Genomic DNA, 11,397 nt, shown 5'->3' on the forward strand with positions numbered 1-11,397 from the left:
TAGGGAGGGGCTGCTAATATCAATAAAATATACTTCAGGGAAATAAATAGTATTTCACTTGGTCATTATTAGGTAAACTCACCGTCACCATCATCCTCAGTCTCATCACCTGCTGGATACTAACCCAAAAATGGACAACAGGCAGTGGAATGGATGTGACAGAACTTTCCTGTACATATATGAATACACCACGGTGCATCTGAAATCCCAGTGGCTCAGGAGGCTGGGGCAGGAGGATCATGAGTTCAAAGCCAGCCTCCACAAAAGTGAGGCCCTGAGCAACTTGGTGAAACTCTGTCTCTCATAAAATACAAAATAGTGCTGGGGACAGGGCTCAGGGGTTGTGTGCCCCTGACTTTCATCCCTGGTAAGTGCCCCTGATCCCCCTCCAAAATCTCCCCGCTGTGTACCTCCACAGGACTAGGGTCCTAATTACAATAAAATATATGCCACGCTTGGATGAAGATATCACAACAGAGTCTGCTGTCCTGTGTAACTTAAAAGGACCAATAAAAAACATAAGTGAGGTAGCAGTTACCATAAGCCTAGAATCCTACTGGTGAATACAATGGGGAAAGTTTTGCAAAATAAAATATACAGAAGGGATATGGGAGGCGAGACAGGTCCTGGTTGGTTCACGAGTGCATGGCTCCCTCTCGTCCAGCGAGGAGGTCCCCGGAACAGGGTAGAGGAGCAGGAGGCTTTGAGACTGTGGGCTTCGAGCTCTACCTTATGGTGCAAGTCAAGGAGAAATACTAGGAAGAGCACTGGGGAGAAATGGTGGGCTCATCAGGGAGGGCAGGACCATCGAAAGGCAGATGTCAGGGATGTGTGCAGAGCTGTTCTGGAATACAGGAACCCCAGGAATAGGAGGAGCAAAACCCTGGAGAGGGCTTGGGTCCACAGATGGTGGCTATTCCTGATGAAATGGGGTAAAAATAGGGGTAGCTGCTTTTCAAGGATATAAGGCTGCCAGGTTGCACTCTGCCCTTGGTGAGAATTTTTTTTTGTGTGTGTTCGTATCAGGGATTGAACCCAGGGATGCTTAACCCCTGAGCCCCGTTCCCAGACCTTTTTGTATTTTATTTAGAGACAGGGTCTCGCTGAGTTGCTTAGAGCCTCACTAAGTTGATGAGGCTGGCCTCCAATTTGTGATCCTCCAGCTTCAGCCTCCTGAGCTGCTGGGATAACCAGCCTGCACCACCACACCCAGCTGAGATGGGGTTTTGAACAAACAGCACTATTTCCTTCTAAAGAATTTGACATCATGTTTTGCAATTTTTTGAGCTATAGAAGTCACATAACCATTCTGTTTGGGTTCTCAAGATGAGAGAAGAAAAGCTGAGTATGTTTTTATATTTGAAACTGAGACTTATCACTTACCTGATGACCTGCATCAATAAGGTTTATGTTTAAAATCCTTAGATAACATAAATCCTTGGTAACATGTGAGTACAAGTCAAGCAAAGTCTTTTAATTCAGAAAATATGAGAAATTATTTCTTAGGGGTAAAAAGCAATGAATTACTTCTGAGTTATCAAATTTAAATATACCATCCAGGCAAGGTGGTGGTGCACCCCTGTAATTCCCTTGGTTTGGAAGGCTGAGGCAGGAGGATCACAAGTTCAAAGCCAGCCTCAGCAACATTGAGGCCCTGAGCAACTCAGGGAGACAGAAAAGGGCTAGGGATGGGGGTCAGGGGCCGAGGGCCCCTGGGTTCAATCCCTTGTATCCTCCCCCCAAAATTAAATATACTGAGAACAAACATTCTATTTGTATTCTAAAGAAAACAATCCTCTGACTGTGGATGCCTGTTACCACAAGGTGACTATCCTGGGGCCACCAAAGTCTGGGAGTCCCAATTTGTCCCCTCCCAGTCACTTCACAAAAGCCCCCTCCCCACTCCTTATTCATTCACAGGGCACAAGAGCACTTACCCAGACAGACACAGAGGGGACCGGGTGACCTGAGAAGAACCTACATGGCTTAAGTAAAGGACGTGTTTAGTTCATCTCTCTGTGGGCCTGCAATTTTAGGGACCGCAGAAAGGTGACAAGAGGCCACTGAGGAGAAGTGAAGATGGAGTCCCTGGTGGCACATTGCACCTGTCTCTCAGCTTCACTTTATGCTCTGCTGGGTGACAGTCACCTGGGGATTTCAGTGACCACAACTTTTCTCTGCATTCCCTGGAGATATCTTCTATCTGGAGGAGCAATGACAACTGACCATCCAGGTCCCACTGACCCAGTACCAATGTCCTTTATTTGGTCTTAGGATGAAGTGGTGTGTGATGTCCCTACTGTGGAGGGGGAGATTCCTGGCACCTTCTTTGCGTTCCCAGTGGCTCTGAGGGTCCTCTCCCTGCAGTGCATGGGGGCACCCTTGTCCCGGGACCCCCTTGAAATAGTGTGAGTTTTGTGTCCAGGATTTGCAAACTCCCAGCTGAGGTTTTCAAAATGTGAGTGAAATTGAAAAGTCAATTTAAAAATCAACAGTTATAACCAGTGACCTCACTTACAGGACTAGACAAAGCAATCCTAGAATTTGTATGGAAACATTTTTAAAAAATGAAAAAGAAACAACCCCAAAGAGCCCAACAGTTCTCAGCAGAAAGAGCAATGCAGACAGCCTCAAAACATGGGTCTTCAAATTGCACCACAGAGTAACCCAAATAGCATGTGACTGGCCTAGGAGATGACAGGGACCAAGCTCCTAGGGTAGAAGACTCAGGGACAAATACAGTCCTCAGTGATTGAAAAAGGTTCCCAAACCACAGCTTGGAGGAAAAGGAGAAAAAATTAGATTTCACTGGCAACTGGTCCCCATCGGTCACTTTGCATAAAAGTCAACCCCAAGTGAATCACAGACCCAGGAATCAGACCAGGACACTTTGAAACCATAAGGTCAACACTCCATTATGTCAGTACAGACAATGACTTCCCCAGGAAGACTTCTAACATTCAGAAAAAGAAATACCACGTCTTCATCAATGGGATGGCTCTTGTTAAAAACCGTTTGGGCAGCACAGGAAACCTACTGAAAGGAAGAAAATCTTTGCAGGTTAATCTTCCAACAGAAGGTCAAAATCCAGAATCCAAGGGTCCAGAAAAAAATCCAACCCATCAATGGGGCAAATGGACTAAATGGACATTTCTTAAAAAAAGAAATTCAAATGGTCACCTTGCATTAAAAAATATTCAAGAGTTTAGCAATCTGGAAAACCCAAGTCAAAACTACTTTGAGATTTCATCTCATTCCTGTTAGGAGGGATCAAGAATATAAGTGATAACAAATACCTGGCAAGGGTGCAGGGGGAATGAATTACCCACTGCTGATGGGATTTGAAATGCATAGGACCATTACGGAAATTACCACAGAGGTTCCTCAGAAGCCTAGGAATGGAGCGGACATGTGACCAGCTCTACAATCCTTGGTATTTTCCTCAAAGAATTAAAGTCAGCATACTATAGCAATGATGTACACCTATTTTTCATTTGTTCTAATTAGTTAGTTATACAGGACAGTAGAATGCATTGACACATTGTATGTAAATGGAGTATGACTTATTCTTCTGGTTGTACATGATGTAGGGTAATGATGTCTGATTCATTCTACTATCCTTCCTACCCCCAGACCCCTCCCCTTCCTTCACTCCCATCTGCCTGATCCAAAGTACTTCTATTTTTCCCTAGCACCTGCCCCTTTGGCAAAGGTTGTGAATTAGCATCCACAAATCAGATAAAATATCCAGCCTTTGGTTTTGGGGGACTGGCTTATTTCACTTAGCATGATATTCTCCAGCTCCATCCACTTACCTGCAAATCCATCATTTCATTCTTCTTTAAGACTGAATAATATTCCATTGTGTGAGTATGTGTGTGTGTGTGTGTGTGTGTGTGTGTATCACATTTTCCATATCCATTCATCTGTTGAAGAGCAACTAGGTTGGTTCCATAGTTCAAGTATTGTGAGTTGACCTGCTATAAACATTGATGTGGCTGTGTCCATGTAGTGTGCTGATTTTTAAGTCCTTTGAGTATAGACAGAGGAGAGGGATAGCTGGGTCAAACGGTCGTTCCATTCCAAGTTTTCTGAGGAATCTCCATTCTGCTTTCCAGAGTGGTTGCATCAATGTGCAATCCCACCAGCAATGGCATACCTACTTTTTTTTAAGCAGAACAATTCATAATAGCCCAACTGCAAACACAGCCTAGGTATTAGCAGATGAATGGATAAATACAATGTCGTATGTGTACTCAATGGAGATCTATTAAGCCATAAAGAAGAACAAAATAATATCACATACAGAAAAATGGATGGAATGGGAGTTCATTATGTTGAGTGAAATAAGCTAGATCCAGAACATTTCAGGACACTGGTTCAGTAGAGGTAATGCTTTTCAGGATCACACCCACAAACCCAGGAAACAAAAGCAGAAATAGTCCTGGGGAGACATCACAAAACTTCTGCACTGCAAAGGAAACAATCACCACAGTGAAGAGTCAACCTACAGAATGTGAGCGGATATTGGGACACTGTTCATTTGGTAAAAGAGTACTACTCTGAAAGATAATAGCAACATCATCAGCAACAAAGAAGTCATCCAATTAAAAAATGTTGAATGATCAGGAGCTGGGGATCTAGCTCAGTTGGTAGAGGGCTTGCCTTGCATGCCCAAGGCCCTGGGGCCATTGCCCAGCAAAACACACACACACACACACACACACACACACACACACACACACACACACACCACACGGGTGGATGACCAGAACAGCCATCATGTATCTTTTAAATATCCAATATTGTTAGTCATCAGGGAAGTGCAAGTCGGTATTAGGAGGCTATGTCATATTGTCCCAGTAGAACAGTTATTATCAAAAAGGCAGAATTAAGTGCTGGTGAAGATATAGAGGAAAAGAGCTCTCCTACTTGGATCTGGAATGAAGTCAGTACAAGAGACGCGACAATCAGTGTGGAAGCCTCTCATAAAACTTACAATAGATCCACCGTGTGATTCAGAGATCCCATTTCTGAATGGTAAAGTGATCTTCTTACGCTGAATTCCAAGATGAAAGAGGACAAAACTAGGTATGTGAACCAGTTGTAGAGTGTCTACGTAAGTTGCAAGAGGTTTGTGGATGGTAAATCTCAAAAGGTTCTGGTATGTGATTAAGCTGGCGATAATCAGCACAAAGTTACTCAAGTAAGTAAAGTAAGATTAACCTTTAATATGTTAATTCTCTATGTTTAGAAAAGGGCTCTTTAAAATATTGATCTGCTTTTATCTGTCAAGATAATTTCTTGTGTCAGTGAGGTTTTATTACTTAGGGAAACTACATCTGAAAGGGATTAGGTTCTGTGCAGCTTTTAAAGTCTTTCTTTTTATTTTTTTAAGTTAATTTTTTAGTTGTTGATGGACCTACTTATATATTTATTTATTTATTCATTTATTTATTTATATGTGTTGCTAAGAATTGAACCCAGTGCCTCACACATTCGAGGCAAGTGTTCTATCACTGAGCCCCAGCCCTAAAGTCTTTTCAATAATTACTTCATAGGTGGTTAAATAAACAACTCTTATGTATACATCTGAGAATTGTGTCAGCCTTGTCTAAGTTTTGTTTGTTTGTTTGTTTAGTGCTGGGGATTGAACCCAGGGGCACTTGAACACTGAGCCCCATCCCCAACCCTATTTTGTGTTTTATTTAGAGACAAGGTCTCACTGAGTTGCTTAGCACCCCACTTTTGCAGAGGCTGGATTTAAACTCATGATCCTCCTGCCTCAGCCTCCCTAACTGCTGGGATTATAGGTGTGGGCCACTGTGCCAGGCTCTAAGTTTTAATAGAAAACTTTAAATTTAGTTTCTTAAAAAAATATTTTTTCGGGGCCAGGGTTGTAGCTCAGTGGTAGAGCACTTTCCTTGCATGATACATGATGCTCTGGGTTCGATCTTCAGCACCACATAAAAGTAAACAAATAAAGATCTTGTGTCTGTCTCCAACTGAAAAAAAGTATACAAAAATTTTTTTTCAGCTTTTTATTTTCAACATACATTAGTTGTGAAACGTTTCTCCTGTAAAGATGGACATGTGCCCTTTACATCTTTTTACTTTTCCTGTGGGAGGCTGAGGCAGGAGGATTCCGAGTTCAAACACAGCCTCTGCAAAAGCGAGGAGCTAAGCAACTCAATGAGACCCTGTCTCTAAATAAAACACAAAAGTAGGGCTGGGGATGGGGCTCAGTGATTGAGTGCCCTGGGTTCAATCCCCAACACCAACCAACCAACCAACCAAACAAACAAAACTTAGACACACTTCCAGGTTTTAGGAGTCTATTCATTTACACTTTAAGAATTTTTTCTATTTGTATCATTTTCACAGAGTTAGCTCTGAGGGTTACATTATAAAATACGTGACTCATCACAGTCTCCCAGTATCCATATTTTACTAACGTGAATGAAGCGAAGAAACCTAAACATCTGTCTATGTCTTCTCACCCATAGTTTTATATATCACTGTTAATGGTAGTTTTTAAAAATCCTAAAATGTTATACAAAAACCTCATGAAGATAGTCTGTTTTATCTAAGTAAATAAAAATATCAGTCTTCTATTGTCCCTTATTATTTTTGGATACTCCAATGTTCCTTCTTTTATCATAGGAATAAATGAATACATGAATGAATGAATGAATGAATGAATGAATGAATGAATGAATAAAAGACCCATTGACAACTTTAAAAATTTAAAATAAAAAAGGTCTTGGGCTGGGGCTGGGGCTCAAGGGTAGAGCACTTGCCTAGCACATGTGAGGCACTGGGTTCAAACCTCAGCACCACACAAAGATAAGTAAATCAAAATAAAGGTATATAGAAAAAAGGAGTTATTTTCTTTCAGAAGTTGAAAACTGTTGTGCATGTTTCCTTCCACCTCCATGATTTCTGAGGAGAAACCCACTGTAATTTCAAGGGTATTCATTTCTCTCTGTCTGATTTCAAGATTTTTTTTAAATTTTTTCTGCTTTTATTATCAGAAGTTCAGTTATGATGTTCTTGGATGTGGATTTTATTGATGGGTCTTATTTGGGATCCATTAATTTTTTGCCTGATTTGCAAAGCTTTTAGTAATTATTTTCTAGAATATTCTTGTAGTCATTCTCCGTGTATTCTCTCCTTCTGGGAGACTCTATATGGATATCTCATGTTTTATTATTTATTTTAAAAATATATAAAAAATAAATTTCTACACACACACACACATACTCACACAAAAAGAGAATTTTAACTTAGTTAATAAACTTAATAAGGGCATCTGTCTAACTGTGACCCAAATCATTACTGGCTTCTCTGTATATAAGATGTACTCATGGTGCTAAAGTGTACAAGCCTTTTAAAATGTGGAGCTTAGAACATTTGTACCAAGTTGGAGTTCTCCAAAATGAAATTTTCTGTAGCAATCGTCACCTTCCGATTTATACAGAGACAATCAGTTTGGTTGGTAATTATTCATTTAATACTTTGTAACTGGATAAAGGTAATCTAAGTTATATATATATATATATATATATATATATATATATATATATATATATATACACATACATATGGATATATGTTATATGTGTGATTTCACATTAATAAGTAACTTGTGTGTGTGTGTGTATATATATAATATTATATATATATATAATTTTGAGGGAACTCTTTATACTAGGATAAGGATTTAAATTCTTTTTTGGAAGGTAACAAGGAGAGTCTGATTTGTTTATATTGAGAGCCATCTTAGTCTTTCTGATTGGTTCCTGTTTCAGATGAAAGATTGTATTATGTTCACTGATATTCAGATAGATTGAGGAAATGTCAGAATTTTATAAAACGATATTTAAGTAAAAGGCAAAGGTCAACTTCAGAAATAAAGCCTATTACCTAACATCTGTCAAGTGCCCCAGCTAACCCTACTCCATGTTAGGATGGCTCCAAAGCAGACCAGAAGGAAGCACACTTAAAATGTTCAAAAGAGACTTTTGTTGTTGTTGTTGTAAAGTTGACTGTGATCTCAAAATAAACAGGGATACAATACATCACTAAGTAAAGTTTGGGATAAAAAATAGGCCTTTGGTTCAAGTTATTATACAAACTGAAGTCATTTTAGCTCATGTTTACTTCATTTTGTAATTTCCCTGTACAACTTTGTAACTGCCACCTGTTGGTGTCTGCAAGACTCACTACTACTAATAAACCAACCTGAGTTAGGTTGAGACAATAAGGCATCACTACAGAACCGACAGACAGAATATAAAGCTGACTTCCAGCACGAAGAGTGACACCACTTAAATGGAAGGGGTCACTATAACATTATAGACATGGAGGTTAAGACCAGTGCTCCTACTTCAAGACTGGTGGATCTCCCTGGCTAGATGTTTAAAACCAAAACATGGAGACCAAAGTTAAGAACAGAAAAGCAATATGTTGTTCCTTGGCCTCTCAGGTCAGGCAAGATTCAGGGAACAACAGGATCCTTTAAGTTCCCTACCACTCCGTGAGTCACCTGACCACCAAATCACAGGGACTAAAAGGCCCCTAGAAAACAGGAAGCCAACCAGTGCAAATGCTGCAAAAAGAAATGTCATTGTTGAAGGAAACATCCACGTTCCTGCTACCATAGGAAACCGCCTGTGGTCAGGAAGACCCTGACCCATCCTGGTAGATGGCACAACTGGTCAAGGAAAAGCTCAAGGAGCCATGAGGCTTCTCACAGGCTCCCGACATTGATCCCTGATAAACCCTTTCTGGCTCTAACTGTAGAGAGCAAAAAGGTCCATTTTGGTATCAGTTGATTTTCTTTTCTCATTTAAGTTGTGACTCTCCTCCTCCTTGTTATCATGGATATCTTGGTCTTAGCCACCTGGGAAGAGAGTATGACCAAAACACAGCCATACATTGGCATTTAACAGATGAGACAATCATCTTTTTATTGTTTCTTGAGATGTACATTTGGGTCAGTCCTTTCCAAAGTAAGTGAAATTGGAAGGGTACACATGATGAGTTTTTACATATAAATGTCTAATAAATAACACAGAAAGCTCTGTCCGAGTCACAAGTGTCTTCTGAGTCAACTTTTGAACCTACAGGTGTGCCTCACCCCCTGCACAGGTGCACTTGATCTATTTTTTGGTTTTTTGGCTGGTTTGACCATGATGAGCTGCTGCCCCAACGCCTGCTCTGGAGTTCATGATTCACATCCAGCCTGGTACTGGGTTTTAGCCAAGACCTACGAAGGAGACAAGCTTCACTGGAGATGGAAAGGCCCTCTCCAGGTGTTCCTGATCACCACGAAGGCTACCCAAACTGCTCAGAAGGAAAGAACCCTTAACCATGGGCCATTTCCACATCAAAACGTTAATATGTCTCGTGTGCCTGGCATTGAGAAAGGGTGCAAGAGTCAAAGTGAAAAGAAGACCAATAGGTCTAAAAAGAAAAAATAATGTAGGGCTTGTGTGAAATATAAAGTCAAGGGGGTCCATCTTCAGAACACAAGATTCAGCCTTCATTGGGGTGTAAGGTCCAGTCAGGGGCAGTTTAACAATAGCTTTTGCATTTGCCCTCCCCAGTTTCAAAATTAGCCAGTTTCATGGATGGTAAGCCTGAACTCCTCCTATCAGAGTGGGGGCAGTGCTGTGTTGGGGTGAACACAGGTGGGCTCTCTGCCCAAAAGCACACGAGGCTGGCATGCAAGTTTCTTTCCAGGTGGGTTTGGTGACACACCCTTCTGCAGACGCCAAGTTCACCATGCCCAGCTACTTCCAAACACGTGCTTGATTCCTTGAGGCAGCCCAGGATTTCCAACACTATGTGGAAGACAGTTTTGGCTCTATTTTCCTTAATGATCTTAACTTGTGCCTAGGGTAAATACTGACCAGGTCACACAAGATCCAGATGCAGACACTCACACTTTCTTTCTTCATAGATAGTGACAGTTTTGCCCGAACTGACGTTAGAATAAACTGCTCAAAAGACAGACAGCACATTCCACCATCCTTGCTAATCCAAAGTCCATGTATGAAGACACAAATTGGTGTCAACATACTTTATATACAACCAGAGATATGAGAAATTGTGCTGTATATGTGTAATAAGAATTGTAATGCATTCTGCTGTCATTTATGTTTTAAAAAATCAACTAAAATAAGACAGACAACATTGTAAGCCTCAGCGCTAATCTGAATCTTTGAGCTGGACAGAGCACTCCAGAGCTGTGGTTCCAGCTACTCAGGAGGCTGAGGCAGGAGGATCACTTGAGCTCAGGAGTTCAAGACCAGCTCCTCTATAACACAGTAAGATTCCACCTAAAAAAATATGTGAATATCATCTACTCTACAGAATTTGTAGCTAATATTGAGGAAGACAAAAAGAAATCCACCCAATGTCTTCTTCCTTTGGTTAAAGTAAACTTTTCAGGAGTCAGGAGAAATAGCAGTCTCCTCCTGCCTCTGGGACCCATGTCCTTGGGAGTCCCCACATCACCCCCAGAAGTGCAGCTACAATCTCCACATGCTACCCCAGAAGGAAGGTGATGGCTTGGGTCTCCTCCAGGGGTTGACCTTTTGGGGTTCAATCCAGCATCCTGACTTCTTTGGTTAAGGCTGTGTCACTATAGGTCCAAACACATGGCCATCTGGCATCCAGCTGCATTTTTGGGCTAGATCGATGTAGGATGGGGGGTTGGCATTCCAGTTCACAGCTGTCTGTGGCAATTGCTGTGATACCTGTTTGCCACTTTAACATGACGTCACTGTTCTGTCAGAAATACCATTGGCTAAGTGCTGATGCCCAGGACCTGCGGCCTGTCAATCAAATCCTGATTTTCTCCACCTTTTTCCTCTGCAATTCACTGACTTCATTTATCTGGGTCTTCGTTTCCTTCATTGTAAAGAGGGGACAGTAATACTAATAACTTCAGAGCCTCACTATGGTTACTAAGAGCTAATACATACACGTAATGTGTGTGCACACAGAAGTTAGCTGTTACTCTAATTTTTTCTCATGGCATGCTTCATACATTTGCATATTTTCCTCATACAGGAATCAGGCTAATCTCTGAAGCCTTCCAATGAGGCTGAAAGAGGCCACTAGTTCGAGGTTGCAAGGCCCACAGAAAAAGAACTGGGATGTAAATGAGATCTGTTTTCTACCTGACTCTCTCCTGTACTCTGACTCTTGATTACCTATGTTCACTATGGGCTTGTTTTTCAGAGGCAAATAAATTTATATTGAAAAAATTAATATATGAAAATGTGAATGAAAACAAATATGTGGAGGAAAAAGGGACAGTTGTGTTTTGAAAAAATTGGGGAGTTACTAATGAGGGAATTGATGATCTTTATTGATATTTGTAGC

Source organism: Marmota flaviventris, chromosome 13 (genome assembly GCF_047511675.1).
Source record: "Marmota flaviventris isolate mMarFla1 chromosome 13, mMarFla1.hap1, whole genome shotgun sequence".
NCBI lineage: Eukaryota > Metazoa > Chordata > Mammalia > Rodentia > Sciuridae > Marmota > Marmota flaviventris.